Source organism: Podarcis tiliguerta (genome assembly GCF_965153285.1).
Source record: "Podarcis tiliguerta genome assembly, chromosome: 14".
Classification (NCBI taxonomy): Eukaryota; Metazoa; Chordata; class Lepidosauria; order Squamata; family Lacertidae; genus Podarcis; species Podarcis tiliguerta.
Window position 1 is genome coordinate 12,433,883 of NC_139547.1, and position 16,142 is coordinate 12,450,024.

At 48.4% G+C, this 16,142-nt stretch overlaps 1 long non-coding RNA gene across 1 annotated transcript; it reads left to right on the forward strand.

Moving 5' to 3' along the window:
- Positions 1-349: 349 nt before the first annotated feature.
- On the forward strand, positions 350-3,307 carry LOC310663902. The gene is made up of 2 exons (XR_014504652.1): positions 350-597; positions 2,722-3,307. It is a non-coding gene; the product is annotated as an uncharacterized lncRNA (long non-coding RNA).
- Positions 3,308-16,142: the final 12,835 nt, after the last annotated feature.

Below are 16,142 nucleotides of genomic sequence, written 5' to 3' on the forward strand. Positions count from 1 at the left end.
GAAGGAAGCCCTGTTTAGGCAAGTTGTTAAGTTTTTAATGTTTGATGTTTCTGTTTTAATATTCTGTTGGGAGCTGCCCAGAGTGGCTGGGGAAACCCAGCCAGATGGGCTGGGAATAAATAATTTTTTCTTATTCTTATTCTGATTCTTATTCTTATTCTTATTCTTATTCTTATTCAGTTGCTGGGAATTGTAACTCTGTGAAAGGTAAACTTCAGTGCCCAGGATTCTCTGAGGGAAAGAAGGTGGGTTAGACACTTGGCAGCTGCCTGAAGTTGCCTAGGTGACCTGGGCCTGGCAGAGAGAGTGTTCCTGGAGCCCAGAGTCCATTGGCTCCTGTCCTTGGCCAGGCTCTGACCTCACAACCAGCTGCAGAATCCTGGGGAATGTTTTGTTTCCTAGGAGACCAGGTGAGTTGCTTGAAAGGATCCCTGGCTAAGCTGAAAGCCCAGTCAGTTGGAGCAGTTAGCAGCCATTCAGATCCCTTCATCTGTTCTTGTCTTCAGATGGATTGTCTGTTCAGATGGACTGACTGACTTTCTGGACATCCTCTGTTTTCTACCCCCATGGAACAATGTGCTGCTGGTTGCGCAGAAGGTAAAGTCATGGGAAAGAAGGGAGACATCCTGAAGATTCATGTCCCCACCACATGTCCAGTTTTAAAAGATGCTCCTTGGACCAAGGACCTTGGCTATTTGACCTTTCTAAATCCCATGCAGGGTTTTACATGAGCCAGCACTTTCCCCAGGGAGTTTCCTGAGTTTCCTTTTTTTGTCACCATCCAAATTGCAGCAGAATTGCCATCCTCCCATCCCAAATATTCAGGAGAATGCCAGGTTACAGGGAACCAGGCAAAGGGCCTTCTCGGTAGTGGCACCCGCCCTGTGGAATGCCCTCTCACCAGATGTCAAAGAGAAAAACAACTACCAGATTTTAGAAGACATCTGAAGGCAGCCTTGTTTAGGGAAGCTTTTAATGTTTAATAGATTATTGTATTTTAGTGTTCTGTTGGAAGCTACCCAGAGTGGCTGGGGAAACCCAGCCAGATGGGCGGGGTATAAATAATAATAATAATAATAATAATAATAATAATAATAATAATTACAGTGGTGCCCCGCAAGACGAATGCCTCGCAAGACGGAAAACCTGCTAGACGAAAGGGTTTTCCGTTTTGGAGGTGCTTCGCAAAACGAATTTGCTATGGGCTTGCTTCGCAGGACGAAAATGTCTTGCGAGTTCCTGCGATTTTTTTTCGCTCCCCACCCCCTTTTTCTAAGGCACTAAGCTGCTAATAGCCTTTTAGCAGCTAATCCGCTAATCCCTTAAGCCTTTAATAGCCGCTAAACCGCTAATAGCGCTAATCCGCTAATCCGCTAATGGGCTTGCTTCGCAAGACGAAAAAACCGCTAGACGAAGAGACTCGCGGAACGGATTCTTTTCGTCTTGCGAGGCACCACTGTATTATTATTATTATTACTCTCATTCCCATACCTGCTAACATTTCTTTGATGAAGATAGGGCCATCCTATTCCACGATAATAATAATTTTATTTTTATACCCCCTCCATCTGATTGGGTCGCCCCAGCCACTCTGGGTAGCTTCTAACACATATAAAAACATCATTAAATGTTAAACATTAAAAAACTTCCCTATAAAAGGTTTCTCGGGTGTCGAATAACTCCAGACCCTCCAACATTTCCCCAATGAAAATAGGGACATCCTGCCATACCCTCCAACATTTCTCTGATAAAAATAGGGACAGCCAAAGAAAAAGCAGGACCTTCTGGGATCAAATCAGAAACCAGGAGGGGCATATATTAACTAAAACAGAAACATCGCCACCCGACCCTACTCCTACCCACCATGTCCCCCTCCACCTCTTCCCCCCTTTTCTTCCTAATGTAACACTAATGTCTCAAGAAATGAAACTGAGCTGTAGAAAATGTAATTTGGAAAAAGAGACATTGCACATACTTTTGTAAACCATGAAATCTTTAATTAAAACTACTTTTTTAAAAAAAGAAAAAGAAACCAGGAGGGTTACTGTAAATCTTGGATTTATATACCGTATTTTTTTGCTCTATAAGACTCACTTTTCCCCTCCTAAAAAGTAAGGGGAAATGTGTGTGCGTCTTATGGAGTGAATGCAGGCTGCGCAGCTATCACAGAAGCCAGAACAGCAAGAGGGATTGCTGCTTTCACTGTGCAGTGATCCCTCTTGCTGTTCTGGCTTCTGATATTCAGAATATTTTTTTTCTTGTTTTCCTCCTCCAAAAACTAGGTGCGTCTTGTGGTCTGGTGCATCTTATAGAGCGAAAAATACGGTAGTAATAAAATAATAACAACAACAACAACAACAACAACAACAACAACAACAATAATAATAATAATAATAATTTATTAATTATACCCCACCCATCTGGCTGGGTTTCACCCAACCACTCTGGGCAGCTTCCAACAAAATATTAAAATACAGTAGTCTGTCAAACATTAAAAGCTTCCCTAAAAAGGGCTGCCTTCAGATGTCTTCTAAAAGGGAAACTTGAAGGGTCTGCATTCAAAGTTTAAAGAGTCCAGTTTAAAGAAAAATCATGTCTATAGTTTTTCTATAGACGTTATTTCTGAATTTGCAACGTATGCAAATTGTTTAACCTCCTCCCTCATTTATGCAAATTGCCTTTTGTCCTCTTTTTCTGGCGATGCTTCATTGGCCACCCTAGCGAGGAAGCAGGCAGCGAGGTGCTCAGAGAATCACCTTCGCACACGAGAACCGTTGCTTCATTCTTTGACCCGCCTTTGCAAAAAGCTATTCTTGGATCCCTTCTAGGAGCAAAAAGGAGGAAGGGGTTAGGGTGTTACACAGAAAACTGAGATCTGCATACACAACCCCTTTTCTCTCTCCCCCTTCTCAATGTGGCACATTGAACTTGCCTCGCAACGCCTTTGACATACATCTTGGTGATGACTCAAGGAGCCTTTGAAACTGTTCCAACAGCACAGATTGTGGTGGGTCACAACTTACCAAAGATGGCAGAAGGGACCTTCCTGAGCCAAGAATCACATGATTGCATGATATAGCATCTCAAATGAGCTAGTTAGAGTATGATTAAGGGACTTGGAAGGGTGGAACTGTTGATGAGATTATCATCAATCTGTTAACAGTAGCTAAACGGTGGTGTCTAGTAGCTTCATTGTACAATTTTCACTATATGCTTGAAGATGCATAACTTTATCCCTGGCCTCTGACAGTTAAAGTATTTTGATGATGGTCATGTATATATCTCAAGATGATGTATAAAACATAATTGTCAGAGCTGGCTCCGGGTCCCAGCTCACCAAGGACCCACGCTAGCCGGTAGTACAGTATCAAAGTCTTTATTGAAGAATAGTCTCCATTTACAAGTCTCAGCGTCCCAGCTCTACGTCTGAGCTTTAGACCGGCGAAGCTCTATCTGGATCTCCGCCCCCTGTGCACCAGCTTAAAACTCTAATCTTACTCCACCTCCTCCTTCTCTCTCTCTTCCTCTGGGTCTTACTACCCCCCGGGGTCTCTTCCCTCCTGGACTCTTCTGACGCAGAGCTGGACCCCTCTGACTCCTCCCCCTCTCTTCGGCGTGCTTTAGGACCTGGCTCCCTACCCGGGCTGCCCACCTTGCCGCCCTCCTGTACATTTGAACTTGGCGCGCGCGCGCGTTTAACTTTCCTGATGACCGTTTCCTCGCTCCCTGACGAGGGTGTGGCCACTCCTGCTTCACGCTCTCCCTCTGCCTGCGCGCTCCCTGATCCCGATGCCTTGGACTCCTCCCCCCTACTGCCCTCTGGAGGGGAAGCTGGTCCGGATTTCCAGCTGTTACTCTCTGAGTCCCCTCTGGCCCCTTCTTCCCGAGGTGTCCCCCTTGCCCTGACCATGGGGGCCCCTTTCTGTGAATCCTCCGAATCACTGGAGAGACTCAGAGACCTCGGACTACTGTCGCCGCTGACATTTCCTTCCGACTCCTCCCCCTCGCTCTCCGTTTCTTCCCTCTCCTGTGACTCTGCTCCTGAACCCCTGACATCCATCCCCCCCTCGAAGCCCCCCCTTCCCCCCTCCCCTTCCTCCGGCGGGGGTGCTGGGTGCTCCGTCGTTGTGGGGGTGAATGGTGGATACAGTTCGTCCCCCGTGGCGTGCATCCAGTTAGAGAAATCCGGCTCGTCCTCCATGTCTTCGCCGACCTCGTTCTCCTCTGCTTCCATCTCCGTGCCGCCATGCTCGAACCCAACGTCCTCCCCCATCACGTCCATGTCCCTCTCACCCTCGTTCCCCTCTGGGTCCGTTCCCTGCCAAGGGCCCCTCAGCCACCTCTCCTCTCCTCGATTGTCCCACCAAAACGAGCGGTCTGAGGCAAACCCCGAGGGCGAGCCCTCCGGTGAACGTGTTTCTAATGCTGGTTCTTCGTCCGATGTGAATCCCTGGAACGTGCTGGTAGAAAGCGTGGGTGTGAAAAGCCAGTCGTCGAAATACTCGGCTGGCATGGGCCTGTGTGGGAACAAGGCATGAAACTCCTCTTTGAGGAGAGGCTCGTCCAGGGCATAGTCCGGCACCCAACTGTTGGCGCTGGCCGGGGTACCTTCCCTTGCGAGAAAATATTCTACTCCCTCCTCCCCCCATCTCGAGTCCAAAATCTCTGTGACCTGGTTGATGGGTTCTCTTCTTGGCGACTCCCTCCTTGGGGGGATCTCCTTATACTGGTCTGGTGCCGTGCCCTGCGCCTGAAATCGGTGCGGTGCTTTGTAGGGCGTGAGCACCGACCTATGGAATACTGGGTGCATTCTGGATCCTTCCGGAAGTGTCAACCGGAAGGCCACCGGATTGATCTGTGCTTCAACTCGGTAAGGTCCTAGTTGCTTATGTCCGAGTTTCTTCTTAGCTAAGGATCTGGTCGGCACTGCGTGGGCCGCTAACCACACCCAGTCTCCCACCTGTATGTCTTCACCAACCCTCCTGTGCTTGTCAGCCTGCAGTTTGTATGCGTGCTTTGCAAGCTCTAACTGCCTCCTAAGCTGATCGTGGACTTCCTGCAATTCCGCCGCCAAGACTTCCGCTGCCTGTGGCTCCCCCTCCCCTAGTTTCTCTAATCCCGGGAAGGTTCTGGGATGCCTCCCGTTGTTGGCGAAGAACGGCGTCACCCCTGTGGACACGTGCTTCGTGTTGTTGTAAGCGAACTCAGCGAGTGGCAGGTAGTCCACCCATGTCGTCGGCTGTTGATTTGCATAGCATCTCAGGTACTGCTGCATGATGGCGTTGACGCGCTCCGCTTGTCCGTTGGTCTGCGGGTGTCTCGCCGACGCTAGGTTGATCTTGACGTTCAGGAAACCCATCAGCTTCTGCCAGAAGCTCGAAATGAACTGGCGCCCCCTGTCGGACAAGATAGACCGTGGCAGTCCGTGCACCCTGAAGACGTGGTCTATGAACAGTTTGGCGGTCTGTTCTGCTGTGGCCACCTTCGCGCACGGAATGAAGTGGGCCATTTTAGTGAACATGTCCACCACCACTAGCACTGCCGTTTTACCCCTCGAGCTGGGTAAATCCGTGACAAAGTCTAGTGCCACCCTCTCCCACGGTTCGCTCGGGGTCTGCAGCGGTTCGAGCAGTCCTGCCGGAGGTTTGTGCACTGACTTGGCCCTTTGGCAGGTGTCACACCTCGAGACGTACTCCGCGACTTCCCCCCTCATCTTGGGCCACCAGAAATCTCTGGCAACGAGTTCCGCCGTCTTCTCCTTGCCGAAGTGCCCGGCGGTTGGCGCGTCGTGCAACTGCTGCAGTACTTTCGCGCGGAGCTCATCTCCCGGTACATAGAGTGCTCCTCTGCGGATGAGCAATCCGTCCCTTATTTGGAACTCGTCGTTTTTCACCGTGCCCTTGCGCACCTCCTCCATCTTGGCTAGAGCGAAGGAGTCCTCCTGCAGTGCTCGACGGACCGCCTCCAGGTCCACAGTTGCGGAAGCGCACGCCCACGCTTTCTGGGCGAAAATGTGCTTGGCCGCTGCTGGCGCCGCTTCTTCGAGGTATTGCGGCTTTCTGGACAGTGCATCTGCCATGATGTTGTTGTCGCCTGGGATGTATTCTATCCTGAAGTCGAAATCCGCAAAGAACTCCGCCCATCTGATGTGCCGTTGGTTCAGGAACCTTGCCGTGCGCCAGTACTCCAAGTTCTTATGATCCGTGCGAACCTGCACTGTGTGTTTGGCCCCGATGAGGAAGTGCCGCCACGCCTTGAATGCTGCGTGAATGGCCAGCAACTCCCTGTCCCAGATGGTGTAGTTCTGCTCCGACTTGCTGAGCTTCCTAGAGTAGAAGGCACACGGTCTCCAGTCCCCATGCGGGTCCTCCTGCAACAGTACGGCGCCCACGGCTCTGTCTGAGGCGTCCGTCTCAACCCTCAGCGGTTTGCTGGGATTCACATGCAGTAGCTGCCCTTCGGACGAGAAGAGACGCTTGAGGTTCTGGAAGGACTGCTCCGCTTGCTCCGTCCAGATGAACTTCTTCTTCTTGGAGCTGAGCGTGTCGGTAATGGCCGCTGTCTGCATCGCGAACCCCTTGATGAATTTGCGGTAAAAGTTGGCGAACCCCACAAACCGCTGGACCTCCTTCCGATTGCGCGGGCTCTTCCAATCCAACACCGCGCGAACCTTGGCGCTGTCCATGGCGAGCCCCTTGTCCGACAGCTTGTAGCCCAGGAAATCCACCTCCTTCCTGTCGAACTGGCACTTCTCCAGCTTTGCGTATAGCCGATGCTCCTGCAGTCGCTGCAGAACCTCCTTGACGTCCCCCTCGTGGGTCTCCTCAGATTCTGAGAATATCAGGATGTCGTCCAAGAAGCAGACGCATTTCTTGTAGAGAAGACCCGCCAGGACGTGATGCATGAACGCTTGAAAACAGTGGGCGCCATTTTGTAAACCGAAGGGCATAACTCTATATTCATATGTGCCCAGGGGCGTGAACATGGCAGTCTTCCACTCGTCCCCCTCCCGTATGCGGATCAGGTTGTACGCCCCTCTCAGATCCAACTTTGTAAAAACGCGTCCTTTCCTCACCGTTGCCAGCAGGTCATCTATTTTGGGCATTGGAAAGGCTGTGGGCTTGGTCTTTGAATTTAAGAGCCTGAAATCCACTACAAGTCTTTTTTGGGGCGTGTCCTTTTTCTTCACAAAGAATACAGGACTGCCCCCTGCTGCTTTCGACTCCCGGATGAAACCGCGCTTTAAGTTGAGGTCTATGAACTCCTTGAGCTCCTGCAGCTCGTCTTCAGACATGGAATACAGTTTCCCGGCTGGCAGCGTCGCCCCTGGCAGGAGGTCAATCTGGCAGTCATAGGGCCTGTGGGGAGGCAGCTTGTCTGCTTCCTTCTCGCAGAAAACCTCCAAAAACGCTGCGTACTTGCGTGGCACTGCTTGCAGCGTGCTCAATTGTAGCTGCGTGTCTTCCCCTCCTTCTTCTTGGCTACGAAGAATGCAATGTTCCGCGCAATAGGAGGAACCGAAGGTCAATTGGCGTTGGTACCACGCCAATGCTGGACTGTGCCTGTGCAGCCAACTCATGCCCAAGACTACCGGCGTGCCTGACAGTTTGGTGACGTTGAAGCTGATGACCTCTTGGTGATTTCCAATCCGCATCACCATTGGTTGCGTTTGTTGCACCACTTGCCCCCCTAGCAAGTCCCTGCCATCCACTGTGACAACCTTCAGGGGCCGTGTGGCTGGCAGCAGTGGTATATTGTGCTGCTGAATAAAATCCAGTCCTATAAAGTCGGCGTTGCTGCCGGAGTCAATGGTGATCGGCACTTCCAGAGTGCTTCCGTTGGGCAGTTGGAGAGACGCTGTAAGCTGCACCACTGGTTTGGGTGGGAGGGGGTCTGTGGGCTGCAAAATCCCTGGGGATTGTTTCATTGATTTGTCTGGCTGGACCCCAGTACCTCTTCCTCCAGCCAGACTCTGTCGTTTCCCTGCTGCGTTGCTTCTGTCACTGTTGCTGATGCTGCAGTGTGCTTGTGGAGCCTCTGGGGACACTCTTTCGCCATGTGTTGAGCACTGTCGCAGATGTAGCACTTCCTGTTCCCTCTAGGAGGCTTCGTCTTGACTGCTCCCGGCGTCAGGGCTCTGGTAGCTGACTGAGCCCTGGCACCTCCGAGCTCCATCGGTTCCTCTCCCCCTCCCTGCGAGGGCGTGGACTGCGCACGCGCTGCTTCTTTGGGATAGAAGGGAGGTGCTCTGGCTGGTGCCCTTCCCCAACGTCCTTCTTCTCTGTTGCAAGGACGTTCCTCCAGATGCACCCCGATCTCCAGAGCCCTCTGGACCACTTCCTGGGTGCTCCTTGGCCTCTCCCCCCTTCCAATCTCGGCTTTTACTTCTGTATTCAAGCCCTCCCAAAAGAGATCTCTCACTGGCGCAGAAGCTTTGTCCCATCCCAGTGCATGAACCAGTGCGAAGAAACGCGTATGGTACTGACGCACGCTGGCTTTGCCTTGCTTAAGTCCATGTATGTCTCTCCTGGCAATATCAACGTCTATCTTTGATAAAAAACACGAGTCCATAGCTTTAATGAAAGCCTTCGCGTCTTGGAGCGCCGGATCATTGTCCCTCCATAAATTTCTCAGCCACGTTTTGGCTTCACCATGCAAATGGGATAGGATAAACCCCACTTTCTCTCTTTCATCTCTAAAGTCTTTGTCAAGCAGATCCAGCGCAAACAACAGGTCTGCTCTAAAGTTGGGGTACTGCTGTAAACTCCCGTCAAAATGGGATACAAGGCTGCCTCCCCTCTTTCCCAATCCAATGCCCTCTGCTTTGGATCCAGGTGGCCCCTGTTTGGAAATCACGTCCAATCTTACTTGGAGATCCCGGTAGGCGCTACTCATTTCCTCCTCTCTTTTTCTGGATGCAATTACCTCCGTGCTGAGTCGTGTCACAGCTTCTTGCAGGGCGGATATCTGCTCTTCCGTCGTCATCTTGCCTGAGTTTTGTGAGCTCTGGAAGCACCCCTCCTCTGCCCTCGCTGCGTCAACTCACGTGGCGAGGTTCTTGGTGCCAAAACTTTAAAATGTGAGATAGAGCTTACTGTCAGAGCTGGCTCCGGGTCCCAGCTCACCAAGGACCCACGCTAGCCGGTAGTACAGTATCAAAGTCTTTATTGAAGAATAGTCTCCATTTACAAGTCTCAGCGTCCCAGCTCTACGTCTGAGCTTTAGACCGGCGAAGCTCTATCTGGATCTCCGCCCCCTGTGCACCAGCTTAAAACTCTAATCTTACTCCACCTCCTCCTTCTCTCTCTCTTCCTCTGGGTCTTACTACCCCCCGGGGTCTCTTCCCTCCTGGACTCTTCTGACGCAGAGCTGGACCCCTCTGACTCCTCCCCCTCTCTTCGGCGTGCTTTAGGACCTGGCTCCCTACCCGGGCTGCCCACCTTGCCGCCCTCCTGTACATTTGAACTTGGCGCGCGCGCGCGTTTAACTTTCCTGATGACCGTTTCCTCGCTCCCTGACGAGGGTGTGGCCACTCCTGCTTCACGCTCTCCCTCTGCCTGCGCGCTCCCTGATCCCGATGCCTTGGACTCCTCCCCCCTACTGCCCTCTGGAGGGGAAGCTGGTCCGGATTTCCAGCTGTTACTCTCTGAGTCCCCTCTGGCCCCTTCTTCCCGAGGTGTCCCCCTTGCCCTGACCATGGGGGCCCCTTTCTGTGAATCCTCCGAATCACTGGAGAGACTCAGAGACCTCGGACTACTGTCGCCGCTGACATTTCCTTCCGACTCCTCCCCCTCGCTCTCCGTTTCTTCCCTCTCCTGTGACTCTGCTCCTGAACCCCTGACAATAATGAAAAGAGAAACAGCACAACTGGGTTTCTTTGTTGTTGTTGTTTTTAGCAAGGAATTATTTATTTATTTATTTATTTATTTATTTTTATTAGTTTCAATTCATTATACAACATCAAACATTATAACAACAAAAAAGACAAACAAAACACCAAAAAAAAAAAGAAACAAAGAGAGAAAGAAAAGCATTACATAACATAAAACACCAACAAATTAAACTTACAGTAACTAAATAACTAAATCACACAACAATAATTGACTTCCCTTCAACTCGGTTTCGGAATGTGTTACAAAAGATTTTCCATCTGCAGTTTCGTTTTCTCAAAACTCTTTGCGTCGCAGGCGTTATATCGAGCCTACTGTGATTTTTAGATTTTTTTACATCTGTTTCAATATATGTCATAAATTTATTCCATTCATTATTAAACTTTGTACCTTTTTGGTTTCTTATTTTCTGTGTCATTTTTGCCAATTCTATATAATCAAATAGTTTAGATTGCCACTCATTAATAGTTGGGACTTTTGATGTTTTCCAGTTTTGTGCTATTAGTGTTCTAGCAGCCACTGTTGCATATTGGAAAAGTGTTTGGTCTGGGTTTCTTTGAATAACTTCACTGACACTGGAGCAACCCCACAGAGGGTTGACTTTACCCCTGGAAGTGCACTCCATTGTCACTCATGATAGACTCCTCCTCCTTCTTCCACACTGCATGAGCTGAGCAGCACAAGGAGGGGTTTTTTTGCAGGAAGAGGAATGTTAAACCTTTCCTCCCATGAATCTTACGGAAATAGCACCCGCCCCACCAATGCTGCTATTCAGCTAAGGAAAAAGCTGCAGAATGGGGTCAGTCATCATGGGAATTGCAGAGGAGGAGAGATTTAACCAGCTGAGAAAGGGTTGCTCAGCGGGGGACAAGGGCTGGGAGAGAATTTGTGTGTGTGAAATACATTTCTAATGTCCCTCAAACTTCCATTTCTAAACAGGGAATTGAAATTGGGCAAAACATCCTGTTTACATCCAGTTATGAAAAACTGTAACAGACACCATAGCATAGATTCCTCCTCAATGTTAAATATCTATCAATCAATCTCCTTCCATCCTTCCTCTTTCTTTCTTTCTTTCTTTCTTTCTTTCTTTCTTTCTTTCTTTCTCTCTCTCTTTCTTTCTTTCTTTCTTTCATCATCTATTATATGCAAAAGTTGGGATATAAATATATTAAATAATAAGGGTGAGCATGACTCCCTTAGAATCACCTTGTCTCAATGAATTCTTTAAAAATCCAATCTGTTGCTCAGCTCCTCTATAGACCCTTTGCTCAGATTGTAATGAGGTGATTGAGCCACTCTGTACAAAATCAAGCTCTGTGACTTCCCTCTGTGACTCTAATGGGGAGTCTAAAAAAATGACTACAGCTTTCCCTCCTTTTGGACAAAGTGAATGAAGTTTACAGGCAAAGGAGCACCTCCTGAGGGAATTCAGCCTGCCAAATCGTAGGCCAATGGACCCAGAATTTTCCATTTTTTCAAGAAAAAAACAACATTTCCCCCCCATTTTTCTGACAGAATTGGATGCCATTTGCAGCTGTGGGATCAGCCCCTTCTGAGGTGATGACACCTGCCCAATCTCAGCATGACCGTTGTGCTGTTTCTGTAGCAAAGGCAGATGTTACTATTTCAATAGAGTATAATAGGATTCCTAGAGGAACAGGGGGTTTGCAGAGGTGGAAGGGAGACGAGATCATGGATAATAATAATAATAATAATAATAATAATAATAATAATAATTTATTATTTGTACCCCGCCCATCTGGCTGGGTTTCCCCAGCCACTCTGGGCGGCTTCCAACAAAGATGAAAAATACACTAAAATGTCACATATTAAAAACTTCCCTGAACAGGGCTGCCTTCAGATGTCTTCTAAATGTCAGGTAGTTGTTTATCGCTTTGACATCTGATGGGAGGGCGTTCCACAGGGCGGGCGCCACTACCGAGAAGGCCCTCTGCCTGGTTCCCTGTAACTTGGCCTCTCGCAGCGAGGGAACCGCCAGAAGGCCCTTGGAGCTGGACCTCAGTGTCCGGGCAGAACGATGGGGGTGGAGACGCTCCTTCAGATATACTGGACCGAGGCCTGTGACTGTGGCGGGGGAAATGTTACTCTTCCAGCAAGGAAGAGTCATTGGAGAATGAACTTCTTCCCACCAGCAGCCACAGATGAACGCGAAAAGCAAACACAGTTTTTAACTCCTCCCCTAAATTGCTGTGATTGGAGTACCCTGGGAAAATAAAGCACTGTGATGCAAAACTAGACCTGTCTGTCAAAATGAAATATCTCCTCACCTCTGCAACCCCCACAGATTGGATTTGTTTGTTGCGGGGGTGGTACTCAGCTAGTAGATCTGTCAAGAACATTGATCAAGTCAGAGCAAAGTCACTTTTGAGTAGGTATGGATGAATCTATCAGTTTTGCTTTCTCATTTTCCCACGCTTTAAGTTCACTTTTCTATATTTCCACATCAGTTTGTGATTTTTTTTAAAAAGAAACAAGTCCTTATGAAAATCCATCAGCATTTTAGTGCAGTTTGCACCTATTTGCTTGCAATTCTGCCTAATATACACAGTATATTAGAAAATCGTGGCTAAAAAAGCCACCTCTATTGGTCCGTCACCCCCCCAACTGTATTACCTGCTCCTCCAGAGTAGGGACACGGAGCAATGGATCCAAACTACAAGAAAGAAGATTCCACCTAAACATTAGGAAGAACTTCCTGACAGTAAGAGCTGTTTGACAGTGGAATTTGCTGCCAAGGAGTGTGGTGGAGTCTCCTTCTTTGGAGGTCTTTAAACAGAGGCTTCACAACCATATGTCAGGAGTGTTCTGATGGTGTTTCCTGCTTGGCAGGGGGTTGGACTCGATGGCCCTTGTGGTCTCTTCCAACTCTATGATTCTATGATTCTATGTTAAAGCGAAGATTATGGGATAATGCACACAGTGACTTGCGATCTCGATCACACGCAGTCTGTAGTCCACTGGCAGTAGGAGTACAATATGGGCATGTCTTTAAGCTAACATCTTACATTAAAAACCTGACAGTACCAAACTATCGAAGGCTTTTCACCAAAGCCAGACTAAACGTCTTTCCTTCTGCAGTGTTGGATGGCAGGTTGAGAGGAGTTCCCTACCAGGACAGACTTTGCTCGTGTGCTCAAGACATCGATTCCATAAAACATATTTTGTTGCACAGTGCAAAATATGAGCAAGCCAGGGCTGAACTGATACTACCCTTGCTGGTACCTTTCCGGGAAAATCAGAGGCTCACTATGTCAGGTTCCTATTGGAAGACCGGACAAATGCTAGAACATTAGCAGTGGCAAAGTTCTTATCGGTAGTTGCAAGAACCAATGATCCCTATATTCTGAACAAAATGCTTGTTTAACCTGGAGGTAGACTGTATGAATTGTGTATTGCTTTGTAATGATTTGTTGGGTCTCTGGACTGTAATAAAGATTGTTGTTGTTGTTATACACAGTATTGCAAAGCAATCATCCTTTATATGCCATTTCCCACTAATATATTCCTTGTTATGTACTGAAGTTCTCACCCTGGGCCAGCAGGGGGGATACTGTTTTCACTCAGGTCCACGTCAGTTATTTTAGGCGGGAAACCCTGGGTTGTTGTTGCTACAATGTTGACAGCCGGCTGCCTATAAAAGCAGGCCGGCTGAGCTGTTTGCTGCTCAGTTCTGTTCCAGCTTACAAATAAGCTGCTTTGGAGAAATCGCTGTGTCGTCTGCATGTGCGCATATATATAGTGGCTGGAAAACAGCATTGCAAAATTTGGAGAGGTGCACTTTGAAAGGATGACTATGGTCTGGGTTGCATATTGCTTTGAAAGTGTGGATTAGGTCCTGAATTCAAATTCTCCCCCAACCCTGGAGATGACCATGTGGTTTTTTGGCATCCAAATCTGGAAATTTGGGGCATTCCTGACCTGCCTTGAGATGCCTTGTTAATGGCCTAGTCCAACTCGGGAACTGTGAGAATCTTCCCTGAAAGATCCCAATTTGCCTCGTAATTCATGGCATACCCCAGCTAGCCCATCCACCCCACCCCACCTGGGGACATCTGAAGTTCTGCCACTCATGACCACCAGGGCAGAAGGCAAGCAGCTGGCAAATTGCTGAGTCCTAGAGGTGGCAATGATGTTACCACAGTGAGGCTGGTGCAGGTCGCAGCAGATCCCGGGCCAATTTTTCCTTGAGAAGGCGCTGTTTTGTGGTTTTCGTTGGGCTTCCACCACAAGGAATCCCACCAGTGGCACTCCTGCCTCCCCAGTCAGCTGGCAGAAGTGAGATTTTTGTGGCAGCTAGACTGGTGACTGGGAGTGGCCGCCGGGACCACATAACACCGGTCTTGAGAGATCTGCATTGGCTCCCACTACGTTTCTAAGCACAATTCAAAGTGTTGGTGCTGACCTTTAAAGCCCTAAATGACCTCGGTCCTGTATAACTGAAGGAGCTTCTCCACCTCTATCATTCAACCCAGACACTGAGGTCCAGCACTGAGGGCCTTCCGGTGGTTCCCTCATTGCGAGAAGTGAGGTTACAGAGGGCCTTCTCAGTAGTGGCGCCCACCCTGTGGAACACCCTCCCTTCAGATGTGAAGGAAATAAGCAGTTATCCTATCTTTAAAAGACATCTGAAGGGAAGCTTTTAATATTTAATGCTGTACTGTTTTTAACACTTGATTGGGAGCCGCCCAGAGTGGCTGGGGAAACTCAGCCAGATGGGCGGGGTATAAATAATAAATTATTATTATTATTATTATTATTATTATTATTATTATTATTACTACTACTACTACTACTACTACTACTATTATTTGCTCTAGTGGAGTGAAGCTGGCATTACTTCTTGGGTGAAGGTGGGTAGGATTGGGGTACCTATTCCAATAAAGCCCAGATCAAAGGAGGTTTGGATTGCATCCTAAACAAAACCAATTAGAATACCTTTATAAACCCCCAAAGTGACTTTTCTTCACTCCTCTGACAGAAAGATGGGTCAGCCACTCAGGATAATTATTTCTGGTCAGGCTGTTTACATATTTGAGAGATGCAGCTGGTGTCTAAATCCAGCGACCCTTCTGTTTCTCTCCCCCCCTGCCCTCCCCCAAAGAGAGAGAAATTCACAATGGAATCATTTCTGATTTCTGCTCTTCCTTCCTTAATATTAAGCAGGCTTCAAATGCAAGGTAACTCTAGGAGCTGCAACTCGTTTTTATGGGTGAGGCATTTTTGTGTCTGTCCCCGCCCCGGTTCTGTTTGGGACAATAACAGAAGTAATAAAAAGGAGATAGATTTATAGAAAAGGTCTTGCCTAGCTTTTATTTTCCCAGTAGGATTAGATCTAATGAGATTCTGACGAGCTATCTAATACAGTGGCTTTTCGTCATCTGAAAGGCCCTGTGATTCATTGCAATAGGGAGACTGGTTACTCATGAGGATTTCAGTGCAATAATCTGCACCCCGTGCTCTGTTTTTGGAACAACGGAAATCTTCCAAGCGGCCAAAAGGGAAATTTCATTTCTCACTTGAGTTATAATCATAGAATCATAGAATCATAGAATCATAGAGTTGGAAGAGACCACAAGGGCCATCGAGTCCAACCCCCTGCCAAGCAGGAAACACCATCAGAGCACTCCTGACATATGGTTGTCAAGCCTCTGCTTAAAGACCTCCAAAGAAGGAGATTCCACCACACTCCTTGGCAGCAAATTCCACTGTCGAACAGCTCTTACTGTCAGGAAGTTCTTCCTAATGTTTAGGTGGAATCTTCTTTCTTGTAGTTTGTATCCATTGCTCCGTGTCCGCTTCTCTGGAGCAGCAGAAAACAACCTTTCTCCCTCCTCTATGTGACATCCTTTTATATATTTGAACATGGCTATCATATCACCCCTTAACCTCCTCTTCTCCAGGCTAAACATGCCCAGCTCCCTTAGCCGATCCTCATAAGGCATTGTTTCCAGGCCTTTGACCATTTTGGTTGCCCTCCTCTGTACACGTTCTAGTTTGTCAGTGTCCTTCTTGAACTGTGGTGCCCAGAACTGGACACAGTACTCCAGGTGAGGTCTGACCAGAGCAGAATACAGTGGCACTATAACTTCCCTTGATCTAGATGCTATACTCCTATTGATGCAGCCCAGAATTGCATTGGCTTTTTTAGCTGCCGCGTCACACTGTTGGCTCATGTTAAGTTTGTGGTCAACCAAGACTCCTAGATCCTTTTCACATGTACTGCTCTCA